This window comes from Ochlerotatus camptorhynchus, unplaced genomic scaffold, assembly GCF_037179485.1.
Source record: "Ochlerotatus camptorhynchus isolate MF236.1 unplaced genomic scaffold, CSIRO-AGI_Acam_v1.1 ptg000379l, whole genome shotgun sequence".
NCBI lineage: Eukaryota > Metazoa > Arthropoda > Insecta > Diptera > Culicidae > Ochlerotatus > Ochlerotatus camptorhynchus.
In genome coordinates this window covers 3612749-3636102 of record NW_027040867.1, presented here as the reverse complement: position 1 = coordinate 3636102, position 23354 = coordinate 3612749, and the positions used below count along the sequence as shown (strand labels likewise).

General features: G+C 39.5%; 1 protein-coding gene across 8 annotated transcripts in view; it reads left to right on the top strand.

The window, feature by feature from the left end:
- The first annotated feature begins 1809 nt into the window (after positions 1 to 1809).
- Nhe2 (Na[+]/H[+] hydrogen exchanger 2) overlaps positions 1810 to 23354 on the top strand; it is a 273598-nt gene continuing 252053 nt past the window's right edge. For 4 of the 8 annotated variants that reach the window (XM_065232881.1, XM_065232880.1, XM_065232878.1 and 1 more), the window contains exon 1: positions 1810 to 2077. The gene's annotated coding sequence lies outside the window, so the exon portion shown is untranslated. Of the gene's footprint in view, positions 2078 to 20818; positions 21411 to 23354 lie in introns of those variants that run through there. The other 4 variants (XM_065232883.1, XM_065232882.1, XM_065232884.1 and 1 more) reach the window with 3 other exon arrangements.

Sequence of the window (23354 nt, the reverse complement as noted above, 5' to 3'; positions counted from 1 at the left end):
CCGAAATAGAAACGGTGACGTCAATAGCAGGATGTGGAGTATCGATTTCTACGAGCGATGCGAGGTAGGCGACGATTATTCGTATTTGACAGCCACCTCCCCCCCTTGGTACGCATACTACAACACATCAAAATCTAATCGGTCAAGTGCCAAACCTGCATGTCACCTGCCACACACAGCAAAAAATAAATTTTAATATTACATCCAAGAGGATGCACTTCCATCATGTCCTTTTTAGCAAGTAATATTACACCATATTTTTGACACGATTGAAGTGCATCCACTTTGATGTGATACCAAAATATTTTTGTTACTGTGCACGTACCCAACCGCACCAACCGAGCGTTACAACACGGGCGATCTAGGACATCCCGCCGGGTAGCATATGGGAATCAAGGGGCTAAGCATCTTCGAGAACTTATCATCAGTTTCAGCTTATTGCACACTCTCAATTTAGTGTTCTAGATGTACTTCCACAGTTATTAATTGAGAGCTTTCGATGCCTGGTATCATTTTTGCATTAGCATAATTGTATGGCAAAGTACAATCATAATTTATGCCGAACCGAACCGGGAATCGAACTCAGCCACCTCCAACATGGTCTTGCATTGTAGCTGCACCTTTACTTACTGAACTAAGGGAGGCCCCTTTGTAGCTCTACGGTGCGAATTTTGTTACAAAGTCATGAACGATGCTCCCAAGAGCGACCCATTCCTGCCGGTAATAGCTTGACAGCTACCCAGCTCAACTGGTTGTTATGTATCGTTATTAACTATGTTTTTACTCATTGAAAAGACCGAGCCTAATAAATATATTTTCGTATTTTATCAGCGTCTCTAAAAAAATATGGTTCATTTCAATTTATCACAGTGAATCAATTTTAACATTAAAATGCTGTGAACTAAGAATTGAGTGCTCACGACAATATTGGCTTGTCTAAACCACCTGATCATTCCATTTAAAATTTGATTTCAATTTGTTGTCGATACAGTCCTTATTTCACATATTTATATGATGTTTTCAAACTGTGTAGATAGTAGAATATCATATTTCGAAATATTTTCGTTTTTAACTTTTCTGATTTTTTTTTACAACAGTTTGAAAAGCTCCAAAGATATCACAAGCAGTATGTTCAATCATTTGTGTGAAAGTTCTTAACATTTGTTTGCTATTTACATTCAATACTACACATTGCCACACCCAGCTGATTTTGCTCTGATGTTGAGATGGGTCTGTTCACTAATTACGTAATTTCCAAGTTTTGTATTTTTCAGTCAATCGCCGTCAAATGGGCGCTATCCAGATTGATTGTTATCTTAATTGAAGAGTAACATTGATTAGAAACTAGCTCAAAAAATGTTTGACACAAACCGGCACGTGACCCGTCGTCTCCATCTGTAGGTACCTACTTCGAGACATGTCGTATGGAATTCATACCTTCGTGTCAATACGTATATCTGATCTGTCTCATCTCGTGGTCACTGATAACCACCACCTAGAAGCAAGTATCCATTATGAGTAGCTATTGGCAAATAAAAGATATCTAATTGGGGCTACGCCAAGTGTTGCTACTTTACACTTACCTACACATACTACACTTATCTAGGGGGTGACGCCGTTGTCGCACGAATCACATGCCGTCAACTGTTCATCAACAGCCCGTCTGACTACCATCCATCGGGTAAGTTGGAGTGCTTACCTAGGAGGCAATAATAAAAGTATGTTGAATTTAATTAACTGATAAAATTTTCATTTTCTACTTCGCCTTCGGACTGCGAGCTCGAGGGAAGTGTTGTCCGAATTTTCGGTTCAGTTCGTTCGCTCGTTGTCCTGCGTTACGGTCGGTGTGCGTGTGCGAGAAGTTTTTTTTTTCGAATAGAGAGAGTTTTAGGTGAATTGTTGGAATATTTTCGGAACTTTTTCGGACTTTTGAAAGTGAACTGAGTGTATTGGGAAGCTCAAGTGGTTTTTGAACATGGTTTCGGATGGTTACGTTCTGTGAAGAAACGGTTATTGGGTAGCGGGAAAATGTTATCCAAGCTGGATATATAGGCAACTGTTGTGGAAATTAGTGCATGTAAGTAGGAAGATGTAGATTTGTCATCGATTTTGTAAATTTGGATTTATCAGGAACTCCCAGAATGAGGAAAAATTTAAATATTTATGTTGAAGTTTTGTTCATTCTTTTTTGATTTTTACGCTTCTGATGCAAGCGTTTTACCTGCTCTCAACTTAGACCCCTGGCAGAGTGAATGCGAGAAGCAGAGCTGACAAAAGATTTAAAGGATTTTTTAAAATTTATTATTATAAGAAGGTAGGCTTTTTGCATTCACGCTGCCAGTGTTCTCATAGATATTATTTGAGAGCTTTCTATGCTAACCAGGGCATGCATTTATATATAATGTGGCAAGCACAATGATAATCGATGCCGCAGTAGCGCCGGTGGTGTAGTGGAAAGCGTGATTGCCTCTCAACCCAGCAGGCCTGGGGTCAATCCTTGTCGGCGCCGCCGGGATGTTCTGAGGCATAACATCTCTGATCAGGGAAGGGAAGTAAAGCCGTTGTTCCCCGGTTCATGAGATGATGGGTCGATAGGTACAAAATTATAGATTTAAGCGACATTGCACTTACATTTACATGACATATCAACGTGTTCTCTATATAACGCAAAAATTTACATGAATTTTTCAAACGGTGTAGGGATACAAGTTAAACAAATTCATAATGGACGGCCTTTAATTGCAATTTTAGCTATTCATATTAACGGGATTTGGTGGTATAATGTATTCCGATTATGACCAATGGAACTTCCACAGGTAATAATTGCAACACACCATAACAGGAACGAGTAGCCATGACTGGTGCATTTACCCTACACCAAAGCTTTATATATGCTGAATTTCTTATAAGGTAAATGACGGCTTCGGCAGGCAGTGACTGTTTTTGGAAATCAAAATTGAAATGGTAATATCACTGGATTTTCTCACCAAAACACTTCGCTGCATGTATTCAAACGATTCCTTAGTCTTTCAACTTCAATAGTACAAAATACTGCCAATTTAGAGTTGCCGAAAAAAGAACAGCTGTCTAACACGTAGTTTAAATAGAAAGTTACCCGAATAAAATCAGACTGCTGACAATAGCCATACGCACCTGCATGCTTGGTATACACAGTTTTGGTCACGAATTGCTCATTTGGTAATAACTTCGTTCTTTTTAAAGTAATCGATAGAATAGAGGTTAAGCTTGTTATAGATACGTTAACACAAAGTAAATTTTAATTCTAGTAATAAACTGTATTTTCTCTTGCGTTGCAAAAATGAAGTGAGAAATGCTTGCTGCACATCCTCGGACTTTAAGTGTAAAAATTGTGTTGTGTTGATTCAAATGTTAAGATTTACCCACTCTTTGCATGTCTATAGTAAACTATGATCCTAATCTATCAATTACTTTAAAGAAAAATAAATTTCTAGAACTGAGTGAAAAGTTATTGACAAATTAGTAGTTTTGTGTGCACAACTGTGCATGCCAAGCATGCGAACCTGAGAAGTTTGGAGCGTTCGAAAAGCGTTTTAAAACAGTTTTGGAAAATTTTATCGATTGGAATGGATAGAACAGTTGGCAGCATATTATTGTAACACGGAGTCTCTGAAATAATTCCTTACATTTGCATTCGCATTCGAATTAAGCAAGTTGCACATATTCGTAGGTGGTACAAGTCCTAGACCATTGTTTGAGAGTATCTCCACCTCCATTCGTTACCGTTTGGACCGAGATTTTGGGATTGATCTTAGCCACTTAGATGGAAGTAGAACGACCTTCAACAATCGAGCCACGTCCTTGCAACTGATAGGGATGCAAAGGATTATTAGTTGGACACTTACTAAAGAGAGATGCAGAGAGTTCTACCAACAATCAATACGAAACTAACGATTTTAAATCGGCTCACTACTTGACTAGCCTATTGGTCCCAAGCAAACGATTAACGTATCCCATTCTAGTCGAAATTGTAGTACTACGCAATGTTTGTTTTGATTCGCTATGAAAGTTTGACAGATAAAATGAGGGGTTATTGGTTATTCCTATGTTTCGAGGGGTGAATCGATTAGCTTGGGACCGAAGAGAGTACCAGAGCTGAGCCAAAAAGTTGAGCTCGTTTCTTCGGGACCTTCTGGTCTTAGAGTTACCTCTATGGTTCTACGGTTTGTTAATGGGGAAGGAAAAACCGTACGATACGTTCGGTAAACGTTGCTGGCACATTGATAATAGCAATAGGGAGTGTGAAAAAATGGCATAGTTAAAAATTGCATAGAACGGGACGGGCCTGGAATTGAACACACCAACTGCTCATTTGTTAATAACTTTTAACTCAGTTGTTGAAATTTAGTTTCCCTTAAAGTAATTGATAGATTAGGATCATAGTTTACTGTAGGCATGCAAATAGTATGTAAATCTTATCATTTGAATCAAAACCAATGCATTTTTACACTTAAAGTCCGAGGTGTGCAGCGAGCATTTCTCAGTTCAGTTTGCAACGCAAAATCAAATACAGTTTATTACTAGAATTAAAATCTTCTTTTTTCACATAAAAGCTTAAGCACTATTCTATCGACTGCTTTAAACAGAACTATGTTTCGTCAACTCTGTGCAAAGTTATTAGCAAATGAACAGTTCGTGAGCAAAACTGTGTATGCAAAGCATGCTTATAGGGTTAGTGATCCTAATGTCAGTCTAAGTGTGTGAGTATTCCCTCTAACCTCCACTGGCCGGCAGTGTTATTATGGGAAAACTCTCTCTAAAATGTCGCATTTATGGACATTGTAGACAGCTTTAGTCCGGGAGTTAGAAGGTGATAGCTCCATTGCAGATCCAGAAACCCATTCAGAATGTCTGGAGACTCACGCCCATTCCGAGGTAATTTTCACTTACAATAAGCCCCACATGTATGTATTACCTCTATCAATTACACAGCAAAAAATAAATTTGAATATTACATCCAAGAGGATGCATTTCAATCATGTCGAAAATCTCATGTAATTTTTATGGCTTCAAAAATAATCAAATGCAGTAAAAGCAGCGTAATGTCAATTCATTGGAATGGATATTGGAAAAAATACCAAAGATTTGAAAAAAACATATTTTTTTCTGATTAAAAAAAAAATTGACATGCAAAAAAATGATTTGTGAGTCATCATGGCATAATGTTGGACTCATAAAACCACAATAGATCGACCTTTCGGTTTTGCCTAGAGACCTTTTTTTACATGATGAGATTTTAACATGTCAATTTTCTCAGGAATCTATGGAAAAAACTGACTTTCTTGGATTTTTGATATTTTTTCCAATTTTTTGCTAAAAAAAAACGAGCAAAAAAAATATATCTTGGGTGATGAACTAACCCTTACTTAAATGTCTTTTCGATCAGTTGTCGTTCGATCAACAACGGAATAATCATTTCAAAAGAAGGAAAAATCTTCAAATATGACTCTTAAGCTGTGAATCATTTGCCGAGTTAGTTTTTTGCTGTTTTATTTAGCATTCTGCTAACAACCAAATTTCATTACTTCATTATTATTTATGTTCGAAAATCCCGATCGGTTTTCAAGCAGAACTCAGCCACGGTTGTCAAAATTTAACTTCTTTTTGTCAGAAATAACCACGCTCGGATAGCAGAGTTAATCGATAACTTTCCATCTGTCAAATTTTAACCAAAAGCTTAAAAAATCCACCAAATGGTCACTGTAAGCTATCAGCCTTAAAAAAGTTAAAGGAAAATAGAATGGTGTGGGCAACCTTCAAAAGAAGAAAAAAACAATGTCATGGTCATGTCAATCGATAACCGTCGATAACGTCAACGTCTGCAAATTCACTATTGCAGATATTAACGCTGACGTTATCGACGGTTATTGATAAACATCCTTGGTTATGGTATATATTATTCATAGTACCACAGTGTTGTCAAAATCAACAATCAAATTATATTTTTCCGCTTCTCATACGCGTGATATTGGAACAAAAAATCATGCTTGCTATTGAATCATTGATTAAAATGAAGCTGAGCCTTGACTCGACACAAAAATTATTCCGTTGCCCATCGTTTTCTTGGAAAAAGAAAGTATAGATTGCTGCCTCTCTTAACTCTTCGCCGATGGCAGACACGAAACTACTGCTGCCAGCAGTGACGTAAGTTTCGGGTCGCGTTCGGATGGAAACAAAAATCATAAAACTCAAACTCACCACAGTTTGGTTAGAATTGTAGCTGATGAGTTTTGTTAGCTTGATATTCGTGGCTACGAAGCTTGTAATATCATTCGCAGTTGCTTGTTTGGCGTGATCTTGGGCATTGGTGAGATTTGATTTTTTTGATATATTCTCAACACTGGTCAAGCATAATTAAAAAAGTAGAAGTCTAAAGACCTGCTCGTGTTTAAAAGAAGGAAAATAATATAAAAATGTTTAATTTTGAATTAAAGTAGTGTTTCGTTTTTGGCGTTCCGATTTTGCCACGTCCTTTTTTTTCATGTTCAGTTGTTTGAGCATAAATCCAGTGATATTGTATGGAACACCTAGCAAACATTCAGAATGACTTCAGAGGATGATATTGATAGCACCGACAAACCGACATGAAAGTTAAATTTAGATTTTGCTAGAAAATCCATAAAGGCCGATTCATTTGTTCAGCGATCCGATCTGTTAAAACCACGGGATTTTTTGACGTAGGACTACGTCTTTGATTTCTATATGGGAGTACACTTTGTGAAAACTGAAAATGGAACATGTAACAAATTAAGAAAGATTTTGAACGTTAATAACTCAGCTGCACCTGGTTCAATTTCAATAATTTTATCATCAATCGATCAGAAATATGACTACGCATCGATAACAATGCTTCCGAATTTTGATTTTCAACAAGAAACTATTGAAAAACTGGTAAATGTCCAGCATTGTCCAAAAACGTCGAATTAACTAACAAATCCACCAATTGCCTACATGCATATGCTGCTTCCCCAGCACAGTCGTCAGAGAGAAGTAAGTATATGAAACAAGTCGAAGTGGCATTCACTTCCGATCCTCGGGCACGTGCGAATAGGGAGGATGGAATTGCGTAATATTTTGCACACTCATCGCCATATTCAGAATCAAATGCAAATTATTCGAGATAACCACCATCCGTCGTCTGGCTCGCCGTGGCGGTGTCTGACGTATCTCCGGTCTGATTTACGAGGTGTGCTGAAGGTGTTCCTGAAAAATGAGATCCGTGATGCTGTCACCTACACTAAACACGCCAAGCGTAAGTGGCCATGGATGTCATCTACGTTTTGAAGTGACAGAGACGCACTCTGTTTGGTTTCGGAGGTTAAATCATCACCAACTTTGGCAACAAAACGGCTCTTTTCAGGGCCACCAAGCTTATTACAGTAAAGAGTAGGAATAGAATTCTTCTGCCTGTTTGTCCATATTCAGAACCAACGATCACACAAAATGCTCATGTAATCAAACTTTAAGCAGGGGTACAAATTATTTTGATCAACTTTGAATCGCCACGTCCGGATATTTTCGATGGAAGAAGCAACAATCTAGCATCTAATTCGACGAAGACGGCAGGAAACATTTGTGAAGCCGAGTTATTTACGAAAGAGAGTGTCGATGAAGAGAATCGATCAATGTAGATAGGACCTATTGAAAAGTGACGCGAGATTGTTTTCCGTAATGAGATCCAATGCTACCGACGCCAGGGAGGCAGCTCCCACATCTGGACCCTACCAATCGACCCATCAACTCAACCGGGGACAACGGCTTTACTTCCCGAAGGAAGGCGTGATCAGAGATGTTATGCCTTAGAACATGCCAGTGGCGCCGACTGAGAGGGGTGAGAGGTAATCACGCTAACCACCGGCGTCGATATCTTTCAAGGTGATATCACGGCGAATGAGATCGACCCAAATTTGATTTTAGTTATCTCAGAAATAAGAAATAAAGTGCAGGAACTCAGCGATGAGAAAATTTTCCTCATGTTTTCCCATGTTTTTCCAGGATTTTCCAGGGAAAAATTCCAGAATTTGAGAAAAGTAAAGATTGAGGCCTCCTTTAGCTCAGTCGGTAAAGGCACAGCTACAAAGCAAGACCATGCTGGAGGTGGCTGGGTTCAATTCCCGGTCCGGTCTAGGAATTTTTCGGGTTGGAAAATTTCTCGACTTCCCTGGGTATAGAAGTATGATTGGACTTGCCATACAATTATACCAATGCAAAAATGGTACAGGCATCGAAAGCTCTCAATTAATAACTGTGGAAGTGCATCTAGAACACTAAGTTGAGAGCACGCAATAAGCTAATATGCGAAATACAATAAGCTTGAAATGCGAAGAAGAAGAAGAAAGATAGGATTCAGTCTATTGGTACTACTCCGAGACTGAATAAATGTTTCGTCAATTTCCTCATTTTCTGGCAGATTTTTTAGATTTTCCACAGGAAACCATGAGACAAATTTACTCATCGATGAGTTCCTGCACTTTTGGCGATTATGAGTGAACTAAACTCAAATTTGTGTCGTTCTCATTCGCCGTGTACGCAAAAGGAAAAGAGCCAGTGTCGCTACATGATAGCAAACTACTCATAATGGGAGGAGTCTTTGTAGCTTTTATACCACTTGGTTGCACATCATTCTGCTTTAACCTGAAAAGATATAAAAGAGCGCTGCTGTATGGCATTAGCTCATTTTCGCTTCGGAGCAGTAGGAAGGTGGTGGCTAGTCCACTCCTTCACACCTAACAAGCAACAATTGACTGGTCGTGGCAAAGGAGGAAAAGGTCTGGTAAAGGAGGTGCCAAGCGTCATCGCAAAGTTCTTCGAGATAACCGCCATCGGTCGTCTGGCTCGCCGTGGTGGTGTCAAACGGTATTCTGGTATGATCTACGAGGTGTGCTGAAGTTGTTCCTGGAAAATGAGGTCCGTGATGCTGTCACCTACACTAAACACGCCAAGCGTAAGTTGCCATGGATGTCCTCTTCAATAAAACGGGTCATTTAAGGGCTTACATCAGTAAAGAGTTGGAATATAATTTATCTGTGCAACGACCACATAAAATGCTCTCCAGAGTTGTAATCTTGTAACCAAACTTGGAAGCAGGGGTTCAAGTGATTTTGATTGATTCTCTTAATCAACTTTCTCTTTGAAAAAAATTACTACAAATTTGGTACGCATACAATTCAAAAACGGAAAGAGTTGAGATAATAGATGATTGATCAATTAAAAGAACTAAATGCTCTTCACATTTATTCCGTCAGCTAGCGGTCCTACGACAAGCTTCCGTTCGTGCCCCTAGACACAGACCCTTCTACTTTTTTTTTTTTATCTAGATGACAATATTTTGTACAGAATATATCAGACACAAACCAATTCATAAATTGTGCACACGTGTTTGTGGTTTAACTGAACATTTTCCACGAACAAACAGACAAATGTTAGATGAGCAGAAATTTCATGTCGGTTGGTCGGTTTTGATAGGTCCAGAAGCTTTTAATGCGAATCCAGCTTATTTTTATAGAATAATCTACAGAGAGATAAGGGTACGTGGGGTAATAAGGGCCCCCTAAGGAAATGATTGATTTTCACTATATCTTAATCAAAAATAAACATTCTATTTCATTGAATTAATTAGTCCAAATAATCTTCTTGATGTTACCAAAAACATCATGTGAAAATATGTTTAAAAACATATCAAAATAGAGTTTTTATTTTTCACTGGGTAATATCCGCCACTGGCAGGGGTAATATGCACCGCCTAGTGAGTGTTCTGCTTTTTAATAGATGTTATGTAGGTTGTATAAATCTATGTGCTACCGAACGTTATTATTACGGGTAGTATAAATTTAGGTTGCATTTTGAACACACACAGCTTCCCACAATTCGTAGTTCCTTTTTTACGTAACTCATTACAGCAATTTAAACGTCAACGTATGTTTAGGAGTTACCAAACCACATTGCCTTACTCTCAACACAGAATTTTGTACATTAAAAACGTTGATTTGTGATCGACAAACATTCTGTGACAATGCGACTTTTTTGTGAACAGAAACAATAAGTTAGATAAGAAGAGCATTTAACCCCAAAATACAACCTGTTGGTACAATAAAAAGTTTATTAAGCAAAAACTCGTGGGGGTGGATATTACCCGACTGGGTGTTTTACAACTTTTCCCCCTACCTTAAAATGGAAATTGTCAGCTCCCTCCCCCCTTTGTAACAAAAAGTAACGCGGAAAGTAACCTCTTCGGAAGAATACGATTCTAATTGAAAAGAAATTACACCGATATTGACTATGCAACAGGACCCTAGTCTCTACCACTTTAGACTAGAGAATAACAAATAGAAGATTAGGAATCACATAGATCTGGAGCAACCCGAGTCTTGTCACTATCAACAAGGCATAACAAGAAACAAAGACTAAGATGTGTAGCTTTGATTACTGAAAAATCCTGTTTTCCCTAGTTTGGAGATGTATTCGGTGGTGGATCTTTTTTTCCTTGATTTATTTTCCGTCTATCTTGTTTTCCGTGCTGAGCACCAATGCCAGGGAGGCATCTACCACACCTGGACCCTACCTATCGACCCATCAACTCATGAACGGGGGACCAACGGCTTTACTTCCCATCCGAAGGAAGGCGTGATCAGAGATGTTATGCCTCAGAAAATCCCGGTAGCGCTGAATGGGATTGAACCCAGGCCTGCTGGGGTGAGAGGTAATCACGCTTACCACTACACCACCGGCGCCGCTGGTGGTGGATCTTATACCAGTACAGTACCACGAAAAGGTGATCTATGAGCTTTACTGGTCAATCTGGTACGCAAACTGGAACACAATAAACGACTCCCATAATTATTACCGTTATCAGCTGCTGCAGTTCATATTTGACATTGCACATTTACGAGTAGGTAGCACTTCAAATCGCAAAGAAAAAATTAAATCCAATTCTAGCGCATGTGCAGCACTATTAAGCCCTAGCTGACAGATAGCAGTGTTTGGTCTAGTTTATGTAATGTAAGTTTTAGTTCAGACTAGATAAGTCGGCAACGGACGCTCTTGGTGGTTCCAGCGCATGACCTTACCGCCATCAGTATGCCGCTGTAGACGGCGTAGTAATATTACTCGTAATATTGTAACAATTTGCCAGTTTACGACAGGCCTACATAGCACTTTCGCGTGTTGTGATAAATTATGGCTCCCATATTCCAGTTCGTCAGTCTTGAGAGTGTGCAGGAAATTGTTTACCGGGTGGGAGCTATTTTGGTTCATATCTGGTGGCGTATCCAAACAACTGTCATTGTCTGCTTCATCCATGGTGTGAACATGCTCTATAAGAAGTTCAAACAAAGTTACGAGGGGTATTTTTTTTCAGCCATAAAGATAACGAATACATTCGAGAGTATTTGTTGGATATGGATGTCAGTGCAGTTGAAGATTTTTTTTCATAATATTCTGATGTTTTGAGGGTGTTAATTTTTGCCTGTTGTTGCCGGCACGTCAATCTATCCAGCGGGACAAACTTAACGAATTTCAAAGTTGATACGTGTTTTGGAATGTACCAATAGCGTACCATAGCGTACTTTCATCAAGGATTTTGAACGTACCTCAAAGCTTCCCGGAAAACCCGTGTCTTGCTGGATAGACATACGATTTCGGTCGGTGGATCGACCAGATTTCCACGGAAATGTGATGTACCAAATGCGTACTTTACAAATATGTAATTAATTTTTAACGTACCTCTCATTTTCACTTAAATGCTTATACTAAACTTTTTAAACCGTATAAGAATTCTGACTACGGAATTGGATTACTCGAAAAAAAATTTGCCTGATTTCAGATAAAAAAAACATTATACTTAAGTGCATTCTTGCGAATTTGAAGACCAAACACAGTTTTTTTTAAAATTGCATGTCTTAAAAACATACTGATTGCGAACAAAAACGCCGGCGCCGGTGGTGTAGTGGTAAGCGTGACTGCTTTATCACACCCCAATGGGTCTGGGTTCAATCCCAGCCGAGGTCAGCGGGATTTTTCTGAGGCATAAAAATCTCTGGTCACGTCTTCCTTCGGAAGGGAAGTAAAGCCGTTGGTCCCGGCCCATGTGTGTTTGAATGGGTGCGATATCCTACGCAGGTGTGGAAGCTGCCTTCCTGCACATTCGATTGCCGTCAATGGATGGCAATCGATGTCCGTCGGTGATTGGCACTAGATTGCGGAACAGAGACCGACGTTAAATAAAGGAATGAATGCGAACAAAAACGTTAAAAATCTTTAAAAAAATTATGGAGACGCATGGTGCTGTTTGGAAAACTCCATCATTAGATATCCCTTGACCACTTTCTGATCGATCATGGTCAACGTACCTAACTGAAATTCACTTTCTGATAAAACTTACCAGTGATTTAAATAAAAATTAATTTTATTTTCAAAAATTCCATTTTACCAAAGGTACATTAGAGAAAACCTGATCGAATGATCAGATATCGTTCAAAAAATATTCCTGGATATCCATGAAATACTTTAGATCTTCCACTCCCCTGCGTCTTGTATTGGCCGGATTCGAGGCAAACACCATTTTTTCGGGATTGTTGTCCGGCATTCTTACAACGTATCCCGCTCGTTGTACCGTTCCAGCTTTAATGACTTTCTGGATACTGGGTTCGTCTTAAAGGGTGTCCACGATGAAATTGCCACACACAAAATTGATTCGCAAAATTCGAGTTTTCATCCGATTGCCATCAAATTTTCAGGGATTGAGAAATAACTATTAAACTTCATTTTACCATTTTACTCGTATTTTATTTACAGTCCATACGCAAATGCCTGCACCTTGACCTTAACCCCGGCCATAAGATTCTGCACAACCTGTGAATCAACCGTTTTTTGCATGTAAACCCATACTTTCTTCAGTTCCTCGACTGTCTTCACTACCTTAGGTCGTTTAAGAAGGTGCTGCTTCATAATCGCCCAGTACTTCTCGATGGGGCGGAGCTCCGGAGTGTGGGGAGGGTTGAACATTTTCGGCACGAAATTGACCTTATTGTCCGCATACCACTTCAGCACGTCCTTGGAGTAGTGGCATGAGGCCAAATCCGGCCAGAAGATTGTTGGGACGTTGTGGGCCTTCAGGAGAGGAAGCAGCCGCTTCTGGAGGCACTCTTTTATGTACACCTGTCCGTTCATCGTGTCCTGGGTCACGAAAGGTGCACTCCGCTTCACGCACGTGCAGATGGCTTGCCAAACCAGGAATTTCTTCGCAAATTTGGACATCTTCTGAGTGCGGACATGCTCCGGAACGCTGAACTTATCCTTGGCCGTGAAAAACAGGTTGCCGGGGATCTGTTTGAAGTCGGCCTTCACATATGTTTCGTCGTCCATGATGCAGCATTCAACTTTCGTCAGCATGTTGAGGTACAACTTCCTGGCACGGGTTTTGGCGGACTTGTTCTGCTTCTCGTCGCGATTAGGGGCCTTTTGTACCTTGAACGTTCGAAGCCCAGCCTTAGTTTTGGCCTTCTGGACAAAACTTCGGCTTAGGTGCAGCTTCTTAGCCACATCCCTAACGGAGGCGTTCGGATTTCGGTTGAAGGCCCCAACTACGCGGTTGTGATTTTTGGTGTTGTAGGGAATACTTTTTCCTTCACTTCTGGGCTTCCGATCGGTGGTCAACCGTTCCTCGAACCGCTTAATCACTCGCGACACCGTGGAATTCGCGATTCCCAACGTTTTAGCGATGGAACGATGCGAGAGATCCTTGTTCTCGTGATGAATGCGCAAGATTTTATCACGCACGAGCTGTTCTTTCGACTCCATTTCCGCGAGTTTTGATCACAGGACTTTAAAACTTGCAGGATGTAAATAATGCACTATGAACTAAATCCACCCAAATTTTCATTAAATTCTACCCAACGGTTAAAAAGTTAGAGCAATTTCATAGTGTGGCAATTTCATCGTGGACACCCTTTAAGTGTCATACACAGCAAAACATTAATTTTGACATCAAATCAAAGTGGATGCACTTCAAACGGGTCAAAAATATGGTGTAATATTACTTGCCAAAAAGGACAAAATTATCATTAATACAGTGTATGAACTCACATTACGCTGCTTCTACTGCATTTGTTTAATTTTGTGGCCTTAAAAATTACTTTAGATTTTCGACATGATTGAAGTGCCTCCTCTTTGATGTAATATTCAATTTTATTTTTTGCTGTGTATACCAATAGACTCAGCTCGACGAGATCGGAAAATGTCTGCATGTGTGTATCTAGATCTGTTTTCTCAGCAACGGCAAAACCGATTTGAGTGGGACAGGTTCTAGTTTACAAACTAGTGTGTTCCTGGCTCTCATAGAACCTTATTGAATTTGATCCTGATCGGACATTTAAAAGGTAAAAACTTGGAGCTGGTCGAACCGATTTGAGTGCAACTGGGTTTAATTTTGTTTGTATCTGACTGTCGTAGAGCCATATTGAGATGACTACTTTGTACTTCGCTTGAGAGAGGATGTACTTCATTGTTTCTTCGTGGTCATGCTCGTGCCTTGCTCGTTTTTTTTCTGCTGGTTTCAGCAGAAAGGATTCTCGAATATACACTGTTTGAAGTCCCTGTGTTGTTCACTAGTTCACTATACATCACTAGCGTGCACAGGAATCTTGTTAAGAAGGGGCATTTTTTTTCTTCTATGGTGCATTTAATCTCGGGATAGGGAATACTCCAAAGTGCGTGGTGGATGGTGCTGACCACCCACCACTGTTTCCCTACTGTTCAATTTAGCTAATTTTATCTATTTTTTGCTCCGGTGATGGTTCATCTTCTTCAATGCAAACTGCTCTCAGACAGCCAATGGAATTGGCAATTTAATCCCATCATTATTAACAAACCTGATGACAAACGCCAACTGCTCGTGGTGGCCACAATTGCTCGTCTCATCTGCAATGACTGCCACTGGTTTTCCTCGGAAGGTTTTCGCAATGTTCCGCAACAGCACAGTGCAAGTACGTTGAACTTGGTAATTTTCAGCGAAAATCTTAGTTCTAATTTTTTTCAAATTTTGAACTAAATGCCAAGGCTAATAGGATCATTGAAAACGTTTAAACAATATGTAACGATTTGAGTACAGGATTGTTAACGGAATTACGACTTGTGCGAAGGATTGAGCATGTCAACCTTGTCCCAAAGTACCGCCAGTCGGGGTGACAGGAAATGATGCCGAACATTCAACATGTTTTAAAGACGATATAGAGGACAATTCCGAATTTATTCCAACGCAAATAAACAGCTGTTACTTTTTAACCACGGTAACAAATGTCTTGAAATTTTCAGAGAAGATTCTTAGACGAATTCTTAGTAAGACAACAATAGACCAAGGCTTAATGGCAAACTAATACCCACTTTTCAATTAGGGAATCCAAAAGCTGTCTCTTAACTTTGCACAGTTGCAAAAAAGTTAATCCTCAGAATTCCTTGAGGTTCTTTTCGAAATTTTATGAACTCTAGGAGCTCTTTTGAAATTTTTCTCAGAAGTCCTCTGGAATTATTTTTGAACTCTTCTTGACATTTACTCAGAAAACCTTGGAACTGAAATTCCCTTAGAGTTTCAAAAGAATTACCTCAGTATTATCCAGAAATTATTCCCGGAATAAGGTAGAAATTATCGGTACTCCCTTGAAATTTTCCTCAAAATCCCTTTGGAATTTTGCTCAAAATTTAATTTTCTCGGTATTCTTTTCGGAATTATCTTGAAACTATCTGCAGGATTCACTAGAAATTATTCAAAGAATTTTCTTGGAATACTCCCACTCTCCAGAAATGCTTTGGAACTGTCCTCAGAATTCAATATGTTTGAGGTTCTTCTCAGATTTTTTAAGATCTCTTAAGAGCTCTTTCGAAATTCATTTCAGAAGTCCACTGGAATTATACTTAGAACTCTTCATGATTTTTTCTCAGAACACCTTGAAACAGAAATTCCTTTAGAGTTTCAGAAATTTTTGAGCTAGAAATTATCCTCGGAATTCGCTTGAAATTTTGCTTAAAATCCCTTTGGAATTTTACTCAAAATTTGATTTTCTCGGTATTATTTTCGAAATTATCTTGGAACTATCTGCAGGATGCACTAAAAATTATCCGCAGAATTTTCTTTGAACTCTCCCCAGAAATATTTTGGAACTGCTCTAAGAATTCAATATCCTTGAGGTTCGTCTCGGAATATTTTAGAACTTTTTTTTTCTCAGAACACCTTGGAGAAACTTTATCAGAAGAATTTACTCTTTATTCTCCGAAAAATCTTCCCAGAATGAGCTTGAAATTATCCTCGGAATTCCCTTGAAACCCTTTGGAATTTCATTCAAAATTTGATTCTCTCGGTATTATATTCGAAATTATCTTGAAACTATCTGCAGGATTCACAAGAAATTATTCGCAGAATTTTCATGAAATCATCCCCAGAAATATTTTATTTAGGAACTGTCCTAAAAATTCAATACCCTTGAAGTTCTTCTCGGAAGTCAAGGTAAAGTTGTCCGTCCATTCACCAAAACTTTGTAGTTTTTCTACCAGAAATGTTCAATTCAGCTTGTTTCTCCATGCAGCAGATTGTTGCAAATCTTACACCAGAAATTTTCAATACAAACCTGCCCCCAGGTAATTTTACACTGAAAATTTCAATTGACCAGAACGATGCAAATTTTCCACCGTTAATGTTTAATAAAAATTACTTCTCCAATATTCTGATTGATGCAGATTTCCTTTCCCTTTTTTCACCAGAAATTTTCAATATAGTTGGCTTCTCCTATCATCAGAATGTTGCAGGTTTTTCACCTAATAAAGCTTGAACCTATTTTCAGATTTTTCATCATAAATTTTCAGTACAGCAACTTGCCTCCAATCATCAGGATGGTGCACATTTTACATCAGAAATTATTATTAAATTTTTGTCTCTATTCAGCAGAAGGATGCAAATTTAAGACCAAAATTTTTTTCGTAAAGCTTGCCAATCCATTCACCAGAACGGTGCAGATTTTCCACCAGAAATTTTCAATATGGCTTAATTTTAAATAAAGCTTGTACCTTCATTTACCAGACCACTGCAAGTTTTCCACCAGAAGTTTTCTATTCATTTCATTTATCATAGCGATGCAAATTATGCACCAGAAATTTTCAATAAAGCATGCTCCTCCATTCACCAGAACGGAGCACCAAAAATTGTAAGTGAAGTTTGTTTCACCATGCACCTTTGTGGTGCAATTTTCAGGCTTTGCCTCTTCATGCGCCAGAATGGGGCAAATTTTCCATCATAAATTTTCAATGAAGCTTGCATTCATCAGAACGATGCAAATTAACACCAGAAAAATGAATAAACCTTGCGAACTTTCCACCAGAAATTTTCAGTTAAATGTGCACCTCCAATTTTTACGCGTGATTCAATTTTTCCACCAGAGTTATTCATTTTGATTAGTCCCTCCATGCACCATCTTGATGATAGCTGAGCCGTCTCGAATGAACTTAATTCTCCTCTACCAGGGGAACAGTTTAAAGAGACGTTAATAAACGGAAGCACGGAAGCACCTTACACTAGAAATATTCAATCAGGCGAGTGTGGCGTGTTTTTAAAATAACATATAGAACATACACGTTTGATCATGCAGTGTTTTAGCTTGGTTCTTGGCTGTTGGACTTAGAACATTTTCCAAGATCCCAGTTTTGAAAACAAATATTAAAATAAAGTACCGTATGCGTGATAATGTTTGCACCATTAAACAATGTAAAAATTAAAAAAAAATCTCAAAAATTTCGTTTTCGAGTTTTTTTTTTATTTATTCAAAGGGGGGATGTTTCTCAGAGTCTTAAACTATGCTAATCATCGATCGAGTTTCCACTTGCTGCAATTACGGCCTCCACACGTTTCCAGAATGCACGGCAGGTTCTAATAATGTAGTCTGGATCCATTTCTCTCCAGGTACGGGTCAATGTTTGTCTGAGGCTTGCTGTACTCGGGTGGCGTTTAGAACAGGCCTTGGCCTTCATGACGCGCTATATTGAGTAATCCAGCGGATTCTTACCGTGTAGGTTACGTGCATGCAAAGAAAACCAAGGCATTGTATGCACAGGTGAAACGGGAACCTTATTTGTACGATGGTGCAAACATTATCACGCATACGGTATTTATGATTTTGGCATTTCATGGCATTACCTCAGCAATATCTGAATAATTCTGAGGCCTACATATTGGGAATTCTGAGGATAATTCCAAAAGAATTCTGAGTAGTATTTAAGGAGAATAACAAGGGAGTTCTATGAACAATTCCTATGAAGTTTTGAAGAAAATCCAAGAGAGAAGAGCTTCAATTTAATTCTAAGGAGAATTCCAAGATGAGAAAATAATCCTAAAGAAAATTGGTCAGATTTATTTTATACTAAAGTCATTTATTTGTCAAGGCTCAATTGCGTTAGCTTTGCGGAGCTGTGATTCAATGTACATTAATAAGATTTCCTAAGGCTAAAGGCGGATTACTCGATTCCTCGAGGTAAAGGACCACCATTTTTAAACAGGTTGGAAGTGGACAAGAATGAATGGTATCATATAAAATTTTCACAAGTTGATTCTTCGTTCAACTATTCCATTGACCAAAAAAAAAAATTGATCGATTCTCTTCATTGACTATCTCTGTGGAACGCCATATTTAACGCGGATATTTTAGACGCACAGTACGATCCAGCATCCAATTCAAAACATATCTCAGGAAACGTTTTTGTAGCCGAGTTATTAACGAAAGAGAAAGTCGATTAAGAGAATCGATCAATGTATCTTGGTCTTTTTGAATAGTTGTGCATGATTTTATAGCCTCAGTGCATTGGAGAAAGCTAACTTTGATCGAGTTAGCTAGCATAAATTATACAAAATTATTTTGAAAATTCTTCCAACGACCACATTTTTTTTCCTCTGTTCGGGACCTAACACTACTGCGACCAGTAAATAGATCTACTGTAGTATATCCCGTGTCCTTAGTCTAGTGCATGTCGTATTACTCCATCACTATTGAGAAATGATGAAGTATTCGATTTTTTTACAGTTGCCACTCTTGCATTTATCGCAAGGATCCGACTCTAATTGAAAGGTCCCGCTATGTATACCCTTCGGAGTGTTGAAACACCCTCCAAAGGCGCGCCCCTTTGTCAGTCAAAATTGGATTCCTTAGCAACAAAATTAAACAATGACACCGATAATGACCATGCATCAGTCTTAACCACTTCGAACTAGGGAACAACGAATAGAAGATTAGGAATCACATAGATGAAAACAACTAACTCATTTTTTTTCCTTGTTTCAAGATCATCCTCGGTAGACAAAGCCGAGTCTTGTCACTATCAACAAGGCATAAAAAGTAACAAGGACTAAGATGTGTTCCTTTTTTTTTCCCTCTGGTTTGTTTGTTCCGTCGATCTTGTTTTCCGTACTGAGCACCAATGCTACCGACGTGCCAGGAAGGCAGCTCCCACACCTGGACCCTACCTATCGACCCATCAACTCATGAACCGGGGACCAACGGCTTTACTTCCCATCCGAAGGAAGGCGTGATCAGAGATGTTATGCCTCAGAACATCCCGGCGGCGCCGACTGGTATTGAACCCAGGCCTGCTGGGGTGAGAGGTAATCACGCTTACCACTACACCGCCGGCGCCGTTCCGAGATGTGTTCCTTGGATTACTGAAAAATCCTGTTCCCTTAGTTTGAAGTAGTCAGGACTAGGAATCGGTGGTAGATCTTACATCCCGTACCGTACCACGAAAAGGTGATCTACCCACGTTACGGGGCAACGACCACATTACAAAACCTGTTCCTGTGGTGAAACATTACAAATTCTGTACATTTTCATTCAATTCTTTAATAGAATCATACAAAAAATACATTTCCTGATTGGGTGTACTGCAAACTGCTAATTCGAATAAAGGTAGGTACATTTTAATACATTCCTTCCATAGCTCTTCAAACCGTTGGGCACCTCTTGTTTATATTCCCTTCTTATGTACTTTCATCCGATACGCAATTTCCTCACTGTTCTCACAGTAACATTAAGTCCAAGGCGAAAACATTTACCCGTCTTGGAACGAAGACAACCGCCCTAGAGTACATATACCTACATATACAAAACATATCTAAAACAAACAAACGAACGATTAGGTACCTAAATCGTTCCCTTTGCGCTTGCGCAGCATATGAGAAAAATGTCACAATCAGCTGCCAGAAGCATTAGCCGAATCAAAACACTATTCGAGGGGGGGTGGAGGAGGAGTGGGTAGGTGGTTCGACGATAGACGTATTTCCCTCTCTGTGCTTATCAGCATCGGCCACCCGCATAAGTTTTGAATTAAATATAACCCCATTGTGCTTGGTCAACATAGTACCCAAGTCAGAATGTAGCATTTTTCTTACTGCACCCTCGTACAAGCATTGTTCGTTTGTTTACAAACAAACGCTGCCAAAGGTCATCATTATGTTTGTTTTGATTGCAACTTGTTTGAAAACAATGCCGACAAGTCACATGGTTGAGAGTTTTGCCGCATGTGTCGAGAGTTTTCGCTCAGTTTTCCCACCTTTTGAGAGTTTTCCGAGCAAGCCAGCCACGTTTCGCTCAAAGCACTCTCCCGAGCTCTCCCGGTGGCTCTTGCCAGCTAGCACACAGGTTGGCTATGTAAAAAGTTCGGTTCCACACTTCGCCCGCGACGCTTACGACGAGCGAGAGGGCCGATGCAGTTTTCCTAGGGAAAATCGAGCACCGCTGATCATTTCAGTCGCTGAACTAAGAAATGGCGGCCGCATCGAACCTGGTGGTGAAAACGCAGTCTCAAAGTTTTCCTCTGCTGGCAGTACAAATCAGTGAAAATTTGAACTTTTTCCACCCGAAACATTGGTTTTTCGCCGCAGATTGTGTGTTTTCAATGTTTGCACGGGGTTCGGAGTGTTCCTGAATAGTTTTTCAGCAGTTTTGGAGTGTTTTTCCACCATCAGTGGTATATGGAAAATATTGTTACATAAGAATTCCTTCGTTTGGCTGGAGAAAATCCCACACTTAGTGGACGTGATTTAATGCTAGTGTTGTGGAAATACAGCGAATAAGATCTGTGTCGAATGTGAAGAAGGCATCAAGTGAAATACAGTCAGTGTTTTCGACGAGAAAACAGTGTTTCAAAATGTGAAATTCAGCTGAAGTCAGTGCTCAACGAGCTAATGGACTCGTAAAAACATCAAAGCGTGTGAGAGTGTAGAAAACATAATCCGAGTCGTTGTTCTAGGATCGCTGCTCATGGAGGTTATGTAATTTTCAACCTTCGATTTCTCCTTTCACGCATTGCTATACAGTGGATAGAACTAGAAGAAATTGTGCAAGGTAAATTTTTCCACTATATTAGCATAATCATATTGTTGCCAAAAAAGGGGTTCGCTTGTATCAACGGCGACGACGAGCGACAGGCGGTTGGGTGTTAGGATTCTGACAAGCACTTCGCGTGCTAGCTGTATCGATTTTCTTTGACCTACAGTCCTGCGCTGCAATGACAATCAGACAGTATGTTTTCATCTGTTTGACAACCACCCAGCCAGCCAGCTAGTCGTCGTCGTGGCTGGGAGTACAACTGAGGTTAGAACCGACCGAATGTGATTTCAACTTGACATTCTCTTGGGGAGTCTCTGGGGTTACGATGTGGATGCCCTATGTAGGTATGGCATCTCTGAATACCTACCAGGTTAAGAAACTGTTAAAACATATCCCGGAGCTAATGGGGAATAGTTCTTTGTCGCCCATGTGCCTTTCTCTTATTATGGGTTCGGTACGTGTTGTGACGGTAGTTTTAAAGTGTCACCTTATATAAGCGTTCGCCGTTGCATTTGTGACTGGGATGCAGTCTGTAAAGCCCAGATTCTTTGTTTCTTAGGATGACATCCAAGCCAACCAGAATACATGGATATTAAAATTGCTTTTGTGATATATACCGACAAATATCGTATATAGTGCACGAAAATGACTAAGTCTTATTTTTGCATATAAAAGAGGAGGCGTTATACGTGCAGAAAATTTATATTTACATTATAATCGATTTGATGTGGTATCATATATGCGATTTCCACTGTATATTGTCCATAAAAGCACACACTTAGAAAAATTCATCTACATTGAGGTGCTCTGAGACTGAGATATACGAGCGTCAATTTTAACAGACGCAAAATTCTGATTGAGTTGACGTACTTTCGTCCACTAACGAACTTTTCAGTCTCGGAGCACTTAATTTTACAGCAAATGTCTGGTTACGTCTCATCCTTTATGTCCAAGACCGGTTTTACATTTATGGAGGCCCATCGAGTGCACCAAAGTAAATTTTTACAGTAATTAATTTTCCGCAAACCAGACTTCTTAATAATACTTTTATCGATCCTCGGCTCTATTTCCCAATCATAGTTTCAAGTATTTTGAATAGGTTTCTAGACTTTCTAAGGCGATCCCCAATTCACATGGACTGATATTTATGCCAACCTGAAACTCAAAGCAGCGCATTACCAATTAGGTGTTGTATGCTGCTTCTTACAGCACTCACCACCAGAGGGTGAGCAGCCTTCAATCGTATGGAAAATCGACTATATGGCGAAATTAACTTTAAATTAAAAATATCAATATTGGCGCAATTTGTCCGATATAGTATATCTGTCTTTAACGTCTAGAAGCTAGGTTAGAAGAGAAATCGACGATTTTTCAAAAATCTCCATACCGCAAAACTGGTTTATCCACCACTACAGTGGTGCACTGGTGGGGCGACATCTGTCGTATTTGATGGTGGGAACTATTCATGCTGAACATTGCATTAGGTCCTAAGTAAAATTAATCGATTCTCTTCGTCGATTTTCTCTTTCGTTAATAACTTGAGCACCGTTTCTTTTTGTGTTTGTCGTATAAGATGCTAGATAAAAACTTATTTTTATTGATCTGTGTGCTGAAAATACCTGGGAATGTCTTAACATGGAATACAAAGAGGAAGTCAACGAAGAGAAACTGTCAATGTTACTTAGGACCTATTGCAATGTTCTGCTTGTATTACTCAATTGGTACACAGTTCTTTTTTTTCCTTGATTTGTTTTCCGTCAATCTTGTTTTCCGTGATGAGCACCAATGCTACCGACGCCAGGAGGCAGCTCTCACACCTGGACCCTACCTATCGACCCATCAACTCATGAACCGGGGACCAACGGCTTTACTTTCCTTCCGAAGGAAGGCGTGATCAGCGATGTTATGCCTCAGAACATCCCAGCAGCACCTACTGGGATTGAATCCAGGCCTGCTGGG